We start from the raw sequence: 18,124 nt of genomic DNA, 5'->3' as shown, positions 1-18,124 counted from the left end.
ATATACAGTGTGGTAAAGTACGCCATGGAAAAGAAGGCCTAATTCCCATGTTAATGAGAAATTTTTTTTTTTTAAGTTTCTCAATGTTATCTGTTCAGCAGAAAATTCGCAAACAGATAACTATAGAATTAGATATTTGTGAAATTAATTTAAATAGAAGAAAAAAACAGAGATTGAATGTAACATTTTATACACAAAAAACTATTGCGGAAAGAAATAATTTAGCTTAATTGTAAGCCCTTAAAAAAAAAAAAAAAACCTATTTTACCTAAATGGTTATCCATCTGGCAGAGTAGTTTAGGTATATTTTCATCTGATTAACATTTGGAGCTTATTATTGGCTGCACGTTCCATATGGCAACCCGGCCACTGTCTTCACCTTTTCCACCAGTGGCAAATTTCTTTCCCTTTGGATGGAAATCAATCGCAGAAATTGGGTTTTTTGCTGAAAACGACAAAAATACAGTGCAAGAAAACCGAAACTGAAATAGAAACGCATATAAACCATCAGTGATGTTTTTGTTTTATTTTTTTCTCTTTACTGTCATTGGTTTACTGCTTTAAAAGCAAAACTCTTATACAGTCCTCATTTTCTGTTCTTTAATCTTTTTGTTGCTTTCTAAATGTCTCTTTTATGTACATTGTTCTGCTGCTTCGTTGACATTGAAAGCAAGAATCTTTATTTTTTTCATTTGAAGTGGAGACGGAAACGGAAGAAAATTATATCAAATTCCCTGGAAAACCATTGAAATATTTTGATAGACCCATGGGGTCTATCAAAATATCCCCCCATTGGGACTCGATCATTGTCGTGGGTATTTTACAATTTCTCATAGACTACTGGCCTAATTTGGCTTTTGTGTGTGCTCCCTTTTTATTAGATTCTTTGGATCTCATTAAATGCCACGGCGAATCTATGACTCAGTTTTCCAATAATTTGATATATATCTGCATAATTTCGACATTTTTATTGTTGTCATTGTACCCCTTTACTCATACCTCAATTTTTTTTTCAAGGAACACTAAGCTCTTTAACGTCATTTCGCGTGTTTGTTTGAACCATATAGTGACCTAGTTAATTATTAAGTAAATTATTTTTTTTATGTAAAGCTGAGCCGGTATCCTATCACGGTGGTATCCAGGGGGGGGGGAGTAGGGAGGTATTACATTTAAATGATAAGCAGGGATGCCAAAAAGTTATTTTTTTTAAATTTAAAGCAGAGACGGTATCCTAATATCCTATAATAGTGCTGTCCAGACGGGGGGGGGGGGAGCTATCATAATTAAATGTTAATATCTTGATTTTTTTATTGAAAGCAGGGATGCCAAAAAGTTAGTTATTTAACCGCCGACATCTTACCGTCGGCGCGCAACCGACATCTTACCTGCGGCGCTATCGGCGCGCCACCGCTGCTTTTTGGCCCCCACCGCCGCCGGTCTTCTCTCATCGGCGCGGCGCCGAGGTCTAACCATGACAGCAGTAATTTTCTCATAAGAACATAAGATTTTTATACTAAATACATAAAGATATAAGTCTAGGTTAGGGTTAATATGCAAAGAGGTGCATTTTTAAAGCTTAAATGATTTTTTCTGGAGATTTTTGGAACAATTTAAAGGAGATAAATTTTGTCTCAATACCTTTTCTAGATATGGGTAGGCCTTGTATTCAACCTGTTGCATTTGAAATTAGTTAAATTTTTAATATAGTTCATAAGGAATCGTTAATGTTTGAGTGTGACTTTCATATAGATAGATTTCTTGATGACAGTAATAGTAGTAACCAAATACGCAATCCAAGGGGTGATTGCATAATGCCACCAAACACGCTATATTTGAAGCTATAAAGCGACGAAACACGCTATATTTGGAACTATAATACGACCAAACATGCTATATTATGGAACTATAATGCGACGAAGCGACCAGAAAGGTTTTCTGAGTCATCACCCATTTTCCGAACCAATGAGAGACAATGGATACAGAGGGTACTCCATATACGGTAACTCGATTAGCATAGCTATGATGCTCTAGCAGTCATTCTATAGCAATCAGATTCAATATAAGGAGCGATTTTCATTGTAGTTCATATTAGTAAGAGAATTGAATTCAGAGAGAGATAACAGTTTATTTTTTGTACTCTATTATTTGACAAGATATTAGCAAAGAAAATGAGTGCTATGTTTGCAATGATGGAGCTTGATGATAGAGCAGAAAATACCATTGATAAAAAGATGAGAGTATCAAACATGGCTGTGCAAGTTACAGGAGGATCTAGACCAAGCTTTGAATGGCATAACATATATGTCACATATGTACTATTATTGAGCAAATTTAAATTGGAGGAGCATTATGCTTCGCAGCGAAAATAAAATTAGTGCATATAAAAAGACTTCACGCTGATTTAGATAAACTGGTGAAATACATCGAGGAAAATAAATTGTATCAGTGATTATTATTGTTGTAATTATATTTAATAAAATTATTTTTAAATCGAAAATATTTTTTTTATTGGTTAGCGTATATTATTAAAATAGAAAAAGAATCCTGGTTAGTCTGAAGTTGGTTGTGAGAGTGTTAGGAGTGTAAAAAAATGGATAGATTTGAGAATGAGAAAATTATAGGGAATCTTGTGTTTATTCAAAAACTTTGATTCTAGATGATAATTTTCTGGAGTTATCTCTTCAAAGGAAGATATTTTCTCAGGGAATGTCTTGTCGATGTAACGAAAACTGATTCTACATCATTAGAATATTGCATGAAGCTATTACGTCGTGGTCCAAATGTATTTACACAATTTATTGACATATTAATCACGAAACGACAAAATGATATTGTGGATTTGCTTTTGAACACACTACCTTAGAAATTTAAGACTATGATTTTTTTTCACGAGAAAGATGTTGTTCAAAGAGGATTTGCTCCTCTCTATATCTCTATCCCACTCCATTTATTGATTGTAGCTCAGTTTTATTTTGGCGGTGAGAGTGTCAACACATCAAAAATGTTCTATACATGTCCACTATACATGTATACACTGGGCAGTAGGTCATCATGTGAGAATTGTACAATGATTAACGAGTATGACGAAGAGTGTAGATTATGCAACCCGTGTAAATTGCATAGAGGATATGTCGTACTAATTAGAGGTTGGAATTCTTGTCTTGACGAGATGTGTGACTCTCACCCTAGAGGACACCTATGCTCTAATTGTAACTATGATAAATGTAATCAGTGGGAGAATACATATCCTGGTATCATTGGAAAGAATCCTAAACGTGATTTTAGTTTATGGCTAAAAGACTGGTATCGTCGTGGCTTTAAGTTGTTTTGGGAAGAGGAACTAGGTCTACGATTCAACTGTTGGAATAACAAAAGAATTTGTTTTCTACGTCATCGTTATGAAGACAATGGCTACTATGATTATAAGCCTACTGATTTTTATTTGGCTGTTACAGAATGTTATTCACCACTTGAGGACACTGTTTGTGACATTGCTTCAAATAAGCAAATTGAAACACGCGAATTTTACAATATGAATGAAAATAGTATCATTAACTATAAAAAGAGACATGATAGGAGTGAAGTTACATTATACTGTAGAAAATGACATTGACCCTGACATTGCAGCACATCAGGATCAGTATACAGTGAATTCAGATGATCTACCCGCATTAGTTCTCGATAAATACATAGTAAAAGAAGAAATCTACAGAGTCGTTTAAAAAAATCGAAGAAAAGTCGTTTTTACTATGTGTATACATTATTTTTTATAATAAACAATTTCACAAACATTATTAGAACATTTTATTCGTAGGATATTAAATCAATATTAAACACGCTTGAAAGTATATTTTGCACTAGGAAGTCGTTCAAACGAGGAAAGTCAACGTAAATACAGAGAAACTGCTTGTAGGTATAGCTCCGACATCCGACTATGAAAAAGAGTAGTGCATGAAAGCCACATGTTTTAGTCGTTAAATCCTGTACTCTCCTCTGATTTTGAATATGGAGTGTAGAATTTATATGATAAACCAAGAGGATCAAAAAATTTGATATTATTCGCTGTTTGAAAGATGCATAGCAAATGACCTGTCTTCAAACTCGATGGACTGCTATTAACAATGATAAGGGTATTATTAACACTTGGAATTTTTCAATGAAGTCCAATGGTATACAATAGCACTCATATTGGGACATCTATAAATCCATATTAAATATGCTGATTATTTGGTTTGTGTTCATGGTGCAAGGTCTAGTAGAACACTTCCGTCGGGCGTGATTTCCCAATAGGTTTCAAATTGACTCAGTGATATTAATGTGATACTTTCAGTCAAAGCATCGGCAAAAGTGCACTGCTCTAAACGTACATTCCCCGTTCGTACTATGCTCATACCTTGAGTAAAAGAACCAGACAAGTCCAAAAGAATTACACCATGATTTTTGGAAAAGACTGAATCGGTTATTCCATTTTCAAATAGTTGTGAGTCATCCTCTAGGGATTGCATGGTCAACACATAAAGAGTTCTGTAGGAATTTTTATCAAATGATACAGTGTACAGTGGATTTCCATTCACTTTGAACACAAGGCTAGATAGACCAAGAAACTGAAATCATGGGGGGGGGTGCATTCCAGGATCTACCGGCACTACGTAGCACTCTTCACAAAGGCCAAAGCTAGTTTTGATCGGCTCTCAATTGATAAATGTTGAATCGGTATAACTGCGAAAGCCAGTGGCAATGTGACACTGATTGGTGATCGTATAGGGGACAAGAAGCTTAATATTTTTACCATTGGCTCTTAGCTTTTCCACTGCCGATGCAACAGAGCTCATAACCTGTTGTTTTCGAACATGAAGAATTGCTGAAGTGATAATGACATTTACATCAGGTACAGCAGCAAGTTTTTTTCTCAAAATATAATTTGATTTGGTTAGGCGTAACTTTACGTCAGATTTAACATCAGAAGGCAACCATTGGGATAAATTAAATCTTTCTCGAATTAATATTCCAACTACGCGATACTACTGGGTCAATGCAGCTGTTCTTTTACCGCGACTGTCTAAAACTAATCGATGTTCATAGCCCTATGCCCCTCCTCTCAGGTCCTGATATGCCTGTGGTGTCGTGATCATAAATTGTATGTAGCTTGCATAGTTTGATAAATTATATCTAGCGCTCACCAATGTTCCATTAATGAATACATTAAGTTGTTTGAAAAAGTTGTGTAGGATACAGTTTTCATAGGACAGACCATCGACAGCACTGGGTGTTGTATTGTCTGACTTTTTCTTCACCCCAACACTTAAATCAATAAATTTTGACGATAAATCAATGAAATAATCTTCATTGGAAAATATCTGAAAGTGTATATTTTCCGAGAGGGGCTGTTGAGGATGAAATGGTTCATCGTAGCCATACTTGAAATTGACATCAACATTTTCAGCATTGAATACTCAATGAGGAGCTGATTGATGGATGCGATTTTTTGCAGGGGAGACAGGTCATCTTAAGAGATGAAATCTTTCTTTGATCTAACAATCTTTTTTCTTATTAGTCTTCTTCCTTTTATTCCTCAAAGTCTTTGTTGACGTCTTTCGCTTCCCACCTGGGTAGAGACTGATGAGAGAATGATGTCCACGTACCCTTTTTAATCTCTTCCCATTTTGCTGAGATTTTAATTGTTCGCCAACGGCTCTTGCTGAAGATCTAATATTTTTTTTAAGACTCTCGTTGAAATTTTTACCCGATCCCCAGTCCTCTACCCTGCAGGTACAAGATATTTTCTGTCAAGGGGTAGTGCAGAATGAAATAGCTTGGCAAAACAACTACCAAGACCATAACCAGACATTGTAGTGCGCCCCTTGTAATAGTCCAACCCATGACTTATTTGACGAGGACCCAGAGCAATAACATAGCAGTAAATATCAGGAAAGACAAATAAAATTCTTCTATTATTCAACTCAGGAAGCGACGATGGGTCAAAAATAACATGTAATCACAACTAAACCTTTTGTTAATGCTAGAGGATCACCCAATTCACTTCTTAGTTTTAGCTGACAGAGTTCCAAATACGAAGTGTTTACAGGAACATACTGAAGATGCTTTATATAATAGTGATGAACATGCTCATGGGTTGTTTTTCGTTCAAGAACACGTAGGAGAGGGACATTTCAATTGCAAACTCTGGATGTTTTAACAAATGAAGCATAGAGATATATAAAAGTGTCCGAAAAGAAGGCAGGTGGGTAGTCAGCGAAAATAACATTAGTGCTTCCAGCACTTTTACCACTGATTATATTTAGTTTAAAGCCAAGAATATCTTTTAGATTATCATTGAGAATGACATTTTCATTGGCAATGGGTGAGCTAATGCAGGGCTTGCCCTCTTCTTTTGAATAGTTGAGATGAAAGGCTCCTTTTTTACAAGCGGAAATTCTTTTATTGACAGAACGACACAAATCATTCATACAACTGAGTTCCTCGTATGGTAATTCAAGATATGAAAAATCGAACTAATTGATCTTTTGAAGTTTATGTTGTTCGGTAACGGCTGGTGGCAAATGATAGGGTCTAATTTTTATATCATATGTGCGATCTTTTCTCAGGCTTTCATAAATATTTTGAGAATACAGTCGACAAGAGCCACTTCATACGCACCATCGAATTTTATGGTGGGAGAGTTTCGTCCGAAAATCACTTGTTTTATTCAAATCATTGTAGAGAGGGTCGGAGACTTTGGACATAAATGTTACATAAAAATCATTGGGCATTGGTAATGTCTTCAACACCTATCCAAGAATCAGAATCAGTTATATCCTAGCCAACGAACAAGCAACTGTTTCTTGAATCTATGAGTACGGCTCTTCAATGTCTTTTGAATTTGATAGATTTCACTATTATTTTAACTTTTGTAATTCATAGTTATAAAAGCCGCCGAGAGTCTCTTCATCTTTGGTGTCTCGTAGACGATAAGTTATGGGTTTAGTGTCTACAATTTTTGCCACTTTAAAAAGGTCAGTGGACTACAAGTAATTGCCCTTTTCAAAAATATTGGTTGTCTTATTAATTCGAACAGTATCACCAACATTGAATTTTTTCTTGTCATTTCATTGGAGTATTGTTTAAGTGACATTGGAATATTGTTCCAATTTCATCGGAATAATAATTGTCAAATGTATTATGATCAGAATGATGAATTTCCGTCGGGGTTGAGTTGAACAATGATCGACGAGGTCGTTGATTATAAATAAACATGATTTTATCTAAATAATGAATAAAAGCAAGCCGTATTTTCCGACGTACAATATCTTGAAATTAAAAGTCGAATAGCTCTTATCAATAGTTCGGCCAATGCAGCCTTTATAGGACTGTGACTTTGAAAGAGCATTGTATTATATTTCATTAGTAATTTTTCGACATGTGGATTAAAAAATTCACTACCCCAATCCGTTTGAATTTTTTTTACAAATCTTGTTCAAGAATACTTTCTATAGCCTGAGCAATTTCAACACCTCTCTCTGTCCGCAATGGAATGGCATACGCATAGCGACTAAAAACACTGATTGCAAGTAGAATGTACTTGTATGGTGTATTGTGGCGCCTTTGAATCCCATCTAGAGTTAATAGATCTGCTTGCATTATATGCAGTGGGAAAAAGGCTTTAGTTTTTCGATAGTGATTAGCACGAAGCCTATGATTTCGAGTGTAACTTGATTCGTTTTGTAGAGTCTTGTACACTTTTAGTGTCAACACCAGTGACTTTGGAAAGAGTGGCGTGGGAACTTAAATTTCCCGCTTCACCAATATTTTCATAAACACGTTTCAAAACTTCAACCATTTTGAACATAAACACGTAGTGTAACGTCCACTACCCTTTTGTATACTAGTGGGTGATGATGATGACATTGGGTTGATATCAATACGTATTCGCTTTGGTCTAGCTATCAGCGGTCTCATCCCCATCGTCAAATCAATGTTTCCATTAGGTGTGCTAGTATTTTTCAAGATTGATTTAAAATCTTCACCTTCTTCTTCTTCCTCTTCTTGTTTCATTTTTGATGATGATGGACTATGTTCATTTAATTTTTTTAGAATTTGCCCATTGCTAATAAGACTTTTGGGGAAGTTTAATGTATTTAGAAGGTTGAATAGATGAGTGTCAAATGATAAAAGTTCTTTACGATTTGTAACCATATCATAGATTAAATCAAGACAATTATAGCTCTTCCCTTGAATTATAATTCCTTTCCAATTCCTATCAACTTGAATATGATCTTGACCACTTTCCATGAGATATGTTATGAGTCGTTTACTTTGTTCACAATATTAGTGTTGCATTAGATTTCCAAAGATCGACACTATTGAATCCAATTCCTCCTCCTCCTTCTTTAATTGTGTTCCAGCAGCATCAGAATCTTGAAGAGATGTATCTTTTTTTATTAATGACACTCAAATTGACTGGTCTTGAAGGATAGGGCTTATGTTTTTCCACTCGACGAAGTGCGCCTTGAAGCAAAAGTAGCTGTTTCTTCTCGCCAATAGTCTCAGTATCAATAACTTTACTCAGCTTGTCTTCAAAGTGTTCCACTGCTGAAATAGCGAGTTCTATTGGGGTCAATTTATAGGGGTTAGCCATCTAGAGAAAACTGTTTACACGACCTGCAATTATTGGCAGTAAAAGTGTAAAAAAGCTACCACCTGCCTGAAGAAGACGCTTCCTTCTAACATTTTTTCCTTTCTTTTTACAAGCCAAGACAAGTATAATGGAACGATGTTGTCTTGCCTGTTGCTTAACAACTTCCGGCAGTTGAACATTGCCCTCGGTTGAATTCAAACAAAACTCGTATATTGGATTAATGAAATCATTGTCAATATCATGTTTCAGTATGGCTTTCCTAAGTGGGGCTTTTGAAGTGCTTAGAAAAGAAAATAAATGTATATTTTCATGTAGTTTCTTCAGTGTCATGACGGCAACTAATAGCCTTTTTTACTGTTCACGGGAAGATAAACTGTAATTTCATTGTCAAAATTGTCTGTGACTTCACGTAAATCCTCGGGTGTATTTTGATTAAGATCCAATAGAATGTAGCCATAGGGTTTATTGCCTTTTTGTACGCTGAAAGTAGAAATTTATTTCAGTAGTAGATTTTTTTCAGCTTTTCCATAAACATTTTATCACGATTTTTAATTATTTTAGTTAAGAGTGCCGTTTTGCCTGACATTGATGAACCACAAAAAAATAATGTTAATGGTGTTTTATAAATTGATAAATATTGATGATCACTTCAAAAGCTCACCTAAACTAATTGTAAACTATAGATGTCTAATAATTAAATAATTTACCTATTACTACTACTCCGTTCAAAAAACAAAACCAATAAAGAATCATATTTTCTTTTATTTTTAACATAAAAGCACCATTTTTACAAATAATAATAAAACAATTAGAAAAAAAGCATTTTATATTTAATAAATACACCTAATTGCGATTTTTTATTTATTTATTTACAACAAAAACAACATTTATTTGAAATATGGACTGGGAAAAAAACACTTTTTTATTAAACAATAAATATACTCAAAATAATAGCACAGTTTTTTATTTTATTTACAAACAACAAAAACATTTATTTGAAATAGGCACTAGGAAAAAGACACTTTTTTATTAAACAATAAATACACTTAAAATGATTTCACATTTTTTTATTTTATTGACGAAAAAATACAACAAATTTAATAAACAACAACATTTTAATTTGAAATTGGGTCCCCCCCACTCCCCGCGGGCGGTCGCTGCGGCGGCAGAAGACCGAACCGGAAAGCGCTGGTGGCCCTTTGCGGCGGACAGGGCACGGGGGGCCCGCTGCGGTTGCCCAGGCCGGGAACATTAAATTATGAAGAAATAACTCTGCCTTGCACAAGCACACATAAATTGAAAATTTATAAATTTTGATAAGAAAAAGAAAATTCCCCCACCATGTACTATGAATGAATTTAAGTTAATTTATCCAGACCGAGTCGTTTTCTATACTCTATACTTTAAACTCGATCTGCAATCATATAGTGTCCGTGTGGAAGTACCTTCACACCATCCTCAAGCAGAAAAACTTTGTCTGATATGGCTGACATGGCATTTTTCTCAACTCTAACTGCATAGTTCTTATAATGTAAAGAGCCAATCGCCATGCCTTTCGATCTTGGGACTAAACTACGTTCTACACAGTTTCTATAAACACTCATATTGAAATTATTTTTTACAAAGTATGTATGCATCCCCTTACAAACTTGTTTGATATGCTTGTTGTGCGTTTCCACACAGTATACATTCGGCCCAGGAAAAAAACCACTGGATATCAGATCACTTCCCGTTTCAGATTTTAGCATTAAAAATTGATTTGGGGCCTGGCGTTTCACTAGCTCTGGATAGAAGGATTCATTCCAGCTTATGTAGTCCATCCTAGAGCTAATTTACCCTCCATTTTCCAAATCATTCAACAAATTTTCAGTTTTAGCTTATAACAGGAGTGAATCACTGTCTCCATAGTACACTTGAACTTGTCCCTCAATCGGCCATTGTACCTTGCAATGACAACATAAGTTTTTTTTGAAATTTCCGTTATTTCACTGCCCTTGCAATATTTTTATTCAAAATTACGTTTCTTTTTTTTGCGATGTAGAAGCAGCATATTAGAGTCTATGATTGTGAATGATGTGAAGTTCAGGTCGGCGATGAATCGAGCGCAATCTTTGGGATTGTTTACAATGGCACATCGACTACTGTTTCGTATGCTTCCGCACATTTTATCGAAGGCTGAGTTCAAAATGAGTTTATAGATCTCTTTTTCAACCTTCGTTTTCGTTTGTGAACGTTAACTGAAAAAGGTGTCAATAAACGTTTTCATGTAAGGCTATTGATCAAATTGAAGGGCTCTATGTATCTTTGTGACTTGGAAACCACTGGACACCATCCATTACAATAGCACATGATGAACAATGATATTCTGTTTCGGGTTAAGCTCAGCAATAATTTTTTGCTTTAAAAGCACCCAGGGCATACTCCCATCCTCTACCAAAGACAAATTGTAGGGATTCAGAGAGTCCTTACCCAATGGTCTATTTATGCACGAGAAAACAAAGTCTTTTACCAAGGCATGGATTTCCATGGGTATTTCACCGTCAATTTCAAAAAACCATCCCTGCGCCCCATTCTCCTCAAAGATAGCAATGTTTGGAAATTTTTAAGCACAAGGATCGTTAAACCATTTGTAATTGCCACACGGCAAACAGTAGCGAGACATCGCCAACGGATAAAGGGAATTCATATCCAAAAAACTGCATCTGACTTTTCATTAGTGTGCTGTCTGGTCGAATCAGTTTTCATGATACGATCCCCGTGAAAACATACCCTCCGCTCATTAATCTCTCTACAAATAGATGTTGATCATCGTCGGTGATCAGACCTATTTCTTCTTTGCTGATTTTAAGAATCAAGTCCATCACCAGACAAGGACGGGAAAAATTATACCCTAACTCCAATCCGAATTCCCCATAGATTTTATGCATGATCTTGCACACAATGTACAGAAGTCAATACATCACTATCCAAGTACAGTGTACAGTAATCCCACCCAATTTTACATCCTCCCTTTACCTAAACCTTCTTGGCAAATTCATAGTCGCCAGTGGTGCATTGACTATCCGTAAGGGAATTGTAAAATGTTTCGATAGGCAGTAATGACATCTCATCTAGTCTCGAGGTAGAGTTGTAGTAATCATATGTGTATATGTTCTTACACGTTAACAAATCAGTCATTTAATCATCGGGGAAGCGCTGGTTAAGGAGGGGGAGACTCAAAATTGTTGCTTTTCTGTACCTGAATCAATTGAATTAAAGACTTGGAGAAGAAACTAAAAGTTCTCAAAACGGATTTTATTCAGGCAGGTATTACTCATGTCTACTATTTTCCACTGGAATTCTAGCAACAGCAGCTTCTCCGATGATGTAGGTATGATATCATAGGAAATAGAACCATCTACCCATGCGTCATCTACATCTCCCCCCTTGGCCATGCGGGCCAACACCGGTAAAATAAACTTTAAATCGTAATTATAATTGTGCATAAAAACCGGTACGAAATATTGCTGACTAACGTTTATATTGCACAATTGATGTGCAACCCCTCTAAAGTTACTCCCTCCCAATGAAATTTCCTGCCATAAATGATCATGATCGATCACCTTCCTCTTTCCCCCATTCCCCGTACCATCATCAAATTCTCCCTTACAAACCCAAAATATTTTACGATCTTTAATAGCCAATCTGTCAACTGGTGATACAATCATAGGATAGTACGTATACCGCAGGCGTGAAATTGTGCCATTTACTGTTTTAATGAGACTGGTCAATGCCGTGATCATGCAGTTCTCCCTACCCAACGACTCAACTACATCTAACACTTTCATGGTATTACTAGAGTCTCTTTGGGCGTGAGCGTAAGAGACCCTTATGGCTTCATTTATTTTAATACGATTTGGATTTGACGAATCGTACACGTCTGTGAATTTAGCTTCGCAGTCCAAAGCAATATTGTTGCTCTGTAGGAGCGAGTTTTGAAAATTCTTAAATCGCAAGATCGCTCTATCTCCGCTAACCGTTTCCACAGCCTGGTATCCATGACGTTTACAGTGTTTCATGTCATGCTTTAGCTTTAAATCACTACAACATCTGGACAGGCATGTTGGACAATAGTAGCATACACCCCCATTCCACTTTTTACCCTCACATAAAACCCTACTAATATCCGTAATTGGATTAAAATGTCCAATTGAATCAGGCTCTGAAGGAGACTGTGTATAGAAGCCAGATCCAATGCTTCACTGATTCAGTAGACGGAGTTCTGACTGGAAATAATACATCCTTTTTATCAGAGAGCTGACCCTCCTCAAATTCTGTTTCATACTGTAACACCGTAACACCAATTTTTAAATTTTTAGTAGCCCGCTCAAAAATATCTATCCCTTTTAGTGTTACGGGAAATTGACCATTTAAAAAATTGAAATCTACTTTAGGAAACTTTGACCCATCCCCATTAGCTGCCAATTTGTCCAACTTTTTCTTAGAAGCATTTTCACACAGGGATCGAAAGGCCACAATCAAAAAAGCATACTTGAACCACTGTAGGCTTGCACTGAAACAGATTCGTTGTATTCCTTAACAACCCTCTAATTCGGAATGATATTTTAATTCAATATTCCCACTCCCACCTGTTAAAATAAAATCTTTTTTGAATCTGCAAATATTAACGTTTAAATTTTCTATGAATAAAACAACCCACCCACTACCCCCTCATTATAATTTTCCAGTTTAGTTATGATACTGTTGACCCAATCTTAAAAAACTCATAATTTGCCAAAAGCGGGCGAATGGCTAGCATCTCTGTATGTAAATATATTGAATGAAGTTCGCTCGCATTTTCATTTAAATAATATATCTTTAGTGCTATTGACGCTTTTAAACTGTCCTTCCCTCTCCACACCCACATCTATTCTTCAAGATGGGCTCGAATCTTGTCAAAGTAGGAATGTGTAATAGCCAGGGGGTATGTTACTATACCCCCTGACATTAAAGAATTAAAGGAGTCACCGAAAGTGGCGGAGTAGACAATAGTATGGTGCAAGGCAAAGCTGGACAATAAAACATCTGGTGGTGTAATTGTAGGTGGCACTAATGTTTCACTATCACCACTACTACTCTGGTCAACATCAATAGGGGGGGGGGGGGGAAAGGTGGCATAAAATCTCCCGGTTCAATAGCACCACCACCAGTCTATTCAATTGCAAAAATGGGGGTGAGGCGCGGAATGAAATCTCCCGATTCAACAGCACCACCACCAGTCTATTCAATTGCAATAGTGGGGGTGGGGCGCGGTGTGAAATCCCCCAATTCACTAAGGATACGTTCCAGCGTGTTTGGGGTATAGCTGATCAAGCCACCCAGCATTGTCTTGTGACACAATTTGATTTTTATTATGACTAATAGCATCATCAATAGAAGTAGCACGCGAACCCGGTTTAGATGCACTTGGGGGGATATCACCTAAATAATCATTCATATACCTATTTGTCCATTCTGGGTCCTCACTCATGTCTATGTCACAAGTTAAATCCTCTAAATTAACTATACCCCCAAAACAATCATTTAAGAAGCTCCTTTGCCATTCTAAATCATTATCGGTTACGACACTATCCTGAAAATCCACTGGTGGTGTTAATAATAGTGTAAACTCATTGACAATAAATGTTCCTTGAGCTGGTGGAAAAGGCGATAGCTCCTGAATTTTAATCTATAAACACAGTATCTATTTTCCCTGTGGAATATCCACTATTTTATAAAGTCAAAAAATAAATTATTAGTAAGCTCTATGGTCATTTATGTAAAATGGAAAAGGATTTTTTGTCCTCTTCCATCCCTCTTCTTCAACAATTAGCCTATGGATTAATACACACACAACTAGCTGATTTAAAATTATTAAGATTAAAAATAAGAATATACGAATTCTATAACATAAAATGTAACAAGAAGTATCAAACCCTTTAGATTGTCGCTAATTTACCATTCGTGATCTATGTTTCTTGTAAAATTGTAAGTGCATTATAAACTTGAATAAAAAATAGAGATTATTAACGATTTTCATTTATGTAGAATAGAAATGGGTTTTTTTCTGCTCCCACAATCCCTCCACGTCTCTTTTTTCTACAACTAGACCATGACTTAATATACACAAGTAGCTGATTTAAAATTACTAAAAGTAAAAATAAGAAAAGACGAGTGCTATAACATAAAATGTAACATGAAGTATCTAACCCCTTAGGTTGTCGCTAATTTAGTATTCGTCATCTATTTTCCTTGTGAAGTTGTAAGTGCATTATAAACTTGGAAAAAATAGGAGTTATCAACCATTTTCATTTATGTAGAATAGAAATAGGTTTTTTGTGCCCTCTCCACTCCTCCTCTTTTCCCCCGCAATTACTCCATAACCTAATATACGTAACTAGTTGATAAAGGCACTTACGTCAAGAATTGACATCATTTGAAAGACAACTGTTGGTAACCCTTCAGGTATGTCCTGGTTAGCACATGGTGGTGTATACGTGATCACAGACCTAATGCACATGTTAATTGATGTAATTAACTCCACTTCATCCATGCTAGGACCAGATATTGCATCAACCTTTGCTCGTTTCTGGTCGGGAGGACATTCACCATCAATTTCCTTGAAAAATAAAATTTTCAGTTTTTCGCCAGGTAAGTTACGGAGAGAGGGTTAGATAATCTCTTTTTCATCATGCAGGATAAAAGAAAAAAAATGTATATTTTTTCAACTAGGAAAAAACACAATTAAAACTTATGGGGATAAATTATGTCGTTCATAATTTCAAATCTACTTAGACTCGCAAAAAAGAAACATGAGTCCCTAAGACGAAGAAGAAGAAAAAGTCTAACCTGTTAGTTAATAAAACAAATAGGATTAACATAAAAAATATATAACACCATTTGTGAGATAATCTCTCACGAAACAGGATAAAAGAAATAAAAATGTATGCTTTTTTCAATTATGAAAGACACGATTTAAAACTTATGGGGTTAAATTCTATTTGCTCAAGCTCGTAAATTATACAAAAGAAAGAATTTTGCTAGTCTAAGATGTACCCTAACCTATATTTTAAATACGATGTGCGTAAAAAATAACACAATTTTGGGTATTAGTACCGTCAGATTTTTATACAGAATATTAATAATCCTCACCCCCACCCCTCCTCAATACCAAAGCCCCCCCCCCCCACACACACATTAAAAATATTCTGCATATTTTAAAGACACATATTGTTCGTTTCTTAAACCAATTTTAAATCTCAATTATACGATATTTTTGTAAGCCACTTATGAATCGTTTATCCCAAAATGCCATTTAACTACCTGAAAGGGTATTTAGCAACGGGAACGTGGGAATTATCCGATATCTATCTACGCCAGTCGGCTGTCTATCAGAAACCTAAATGACAGATAATTAAAGGTACCTATAGGAAAAAAGTCTCTTTTTCATTATAAATCAAGAAAAAAAAACTTACATACCAAAATTATCTTGGAGCTCTCCATTTCAGTAAGAATAATTTATCAAGAAAGGCAGGTAACATACTTGTTGAGATAGCTTTTTCAAACTGATGAGAAAGAGTTTCTTCACCTACATTTCATACAAAAAAACATGATTATATCCGCCTTCGGCCGAAAACTAGTTATTTTTTACACGAAGTCCATTCACTTGTGAACATATTATACCAAAGAAATCTCCTTAGTTTTGGGTAATGGCCACAAAAAAACCTTTCTGCTTGATTGGTTGCATTATGGTTCCAAAATATAGCGTGTTTGGTCGCTTTATAGTTCCAAATATAGCGTGATTGGTGGCATTTTGCTACCACCCCTAGGATTGCGTATATGGTTACTACTAGTAATAGCTATTGTGTGGCTTTCATCAATTTAAACAAAGAAACTACACATATAAAAAGTTGCATAAAATAGCAGTGCAGGAAAGTAGAGCAAACATCCAAAAACAAAAGAATGGTCCTAATGAACCCTCCCTAAAAACTGTAGCTAAAACATACACTTTTTTGTATCTTTGACCCCCTACCTAGAGAAGAATCATCTTATCCCAATTCTCATGCTCAAACCTGTTTGCATTTATGAGTGTGCTGACATGGCATCAAAAGTAGCAAAAAGTTATGATAAAAATCAGTAATTCAAAAACTTTTGCGAATATAACTGTTCGCTCAATTAACTACAAAGTGTTTTGTCTTTATGGTAAAAAAAACTAAATACGGTAGTTTTAATAAAGATTCCTCAAACCAAGCAAGACCAAATAAGCCCTATTGCTTCAATCAGGTTACATGATAATGGCTGTCTCTAGCTATAATTTCTTTTTACCATTGCAGGAATAAGAAGATGAAAATCCTGTAATTTAGAAACTCATGGTGGAACAATAAAATATTTCTTTCAATTACACAACAACAAATAAAACACACACAAAAATTTAATCCAAAATGCAATTTATTTTGTACTTACTAGCATTTTTAGAAGAGCTTTTGCCATGATTCACCCAGGGTGGCTTCAGCAGCTTCATTCTAACATGAAACGAAAAAATAGTATTATTAAAAAATTGTTACACTGATAGAATGAAAAACATATTTTCTTGAAAAGATTTAAAAAAAAGATTAAACAATACCACCATACATAAAATATTATATCCAATATTTTCGTCTTAAGAGAAGATAAAAAGTTTCAATTCTACTGTGAAAACACTGTAGGCATAAACATTAAAGGGCATTTATATAAATAAAATCGAACGTACTTACCAAGAATATACTTGATCAAAGAAAAAATGCATGATTACAATTAATTATGTATTTTTAATTAAATTGTAATGGATTTTTCAAGATAGAAAATAATCATAATTTTTTCGTAACTATCTACTAACCTCTCAAATGTGCCCAGACAAAAACAATTAACCAAAAGATGTGACAGAACGATATTGTTACTTGAGGTTACCTTGTTATTACCTTATTGTATATTACCTGTTGAGGTTACCTTATTGTTACCTTGTTATTGAGGAAGAAGACACTGAGATCGATGACCCAATAAGGCCTAGCTGGTTTGATCACACATAGCAAATTGACATAGGGAATGCATTCAGAGCTGATGTCATTATTTCAGTCGTGGCCATGGTTTTGTCAGCTCTGTTAGAAGCTGTCAGAGAGCTTTCAATAAACTGCACCATCATGGTTTCAACCCAGCAAAATTAAAATGAACCCTTCACCTACACCTCTCCCACTTCTGAATCCTAACTTTTTAGCAGAACTGTTGGCCTGCTATATCTTTTTGAAATGGGGTCATTCAAATGTTTTCAATCTGTATGATCTATTAGTGAAAGTGGGCTTATGCCCTCTCTGATGTCCCTACCCCTTTCACTTTCAACTTTTTATAGAAAGGTAGGCCTCTTGCACATTGTTTCAATTGAAAAAGTTCAAAGATTTTTTATCTATGTTTTGAGGTGTGACATGGGTGTACACCCCT

At 35.4% G+C, this 18,124-nt stretch overlaps 1 long non-coding RNA gene across 1 annotated transcript in view; it reads right to left on the bottom strand.

Annotated features, from left to right (window-relative positions):
* Positions 1-245: 245 nt before the first annotated feature.
* Positions 246-18,124, bottom strand: part of LOC148946052 (uncharacterized) — a 57,124-nt gene continuing 39,245 nt past the window's right edge. Inside the window, exons 2-3 of the long non-coding RNA XR_016142595.1 lie at positions 17,117-17,175; positions 246-445 (exon numbers count right to left, since the gene is read on the bottom strand). This is a non-coding gene — a long non-coding RNA (uncharacterized LOC148946052). The remainder of the gene's footprint in view (positions 446-17,116; positions 17,176-18,124) is intronic.

This window comes from Artemia sp. Qi Xiang Cuo, chromosome 12, assembly GCF_049724085.1.
Source record: "Artemia sp. Qi Xiang Cuo chromosome 12, ASM4972408v1, whole genome shotgun sequence".
NCBI lineage: Eukaryota > Metazoa > Arthropoda > Branchiopoda > Anostraca > Artemiidae > Artemia > Artemia sp. Qi Xiang Cuo.
The sequence above is the reverse complement of the archived record's forward strand: the minus strand, read 5'-3'. Positions and strand labels throughout refer to the sequence as shown.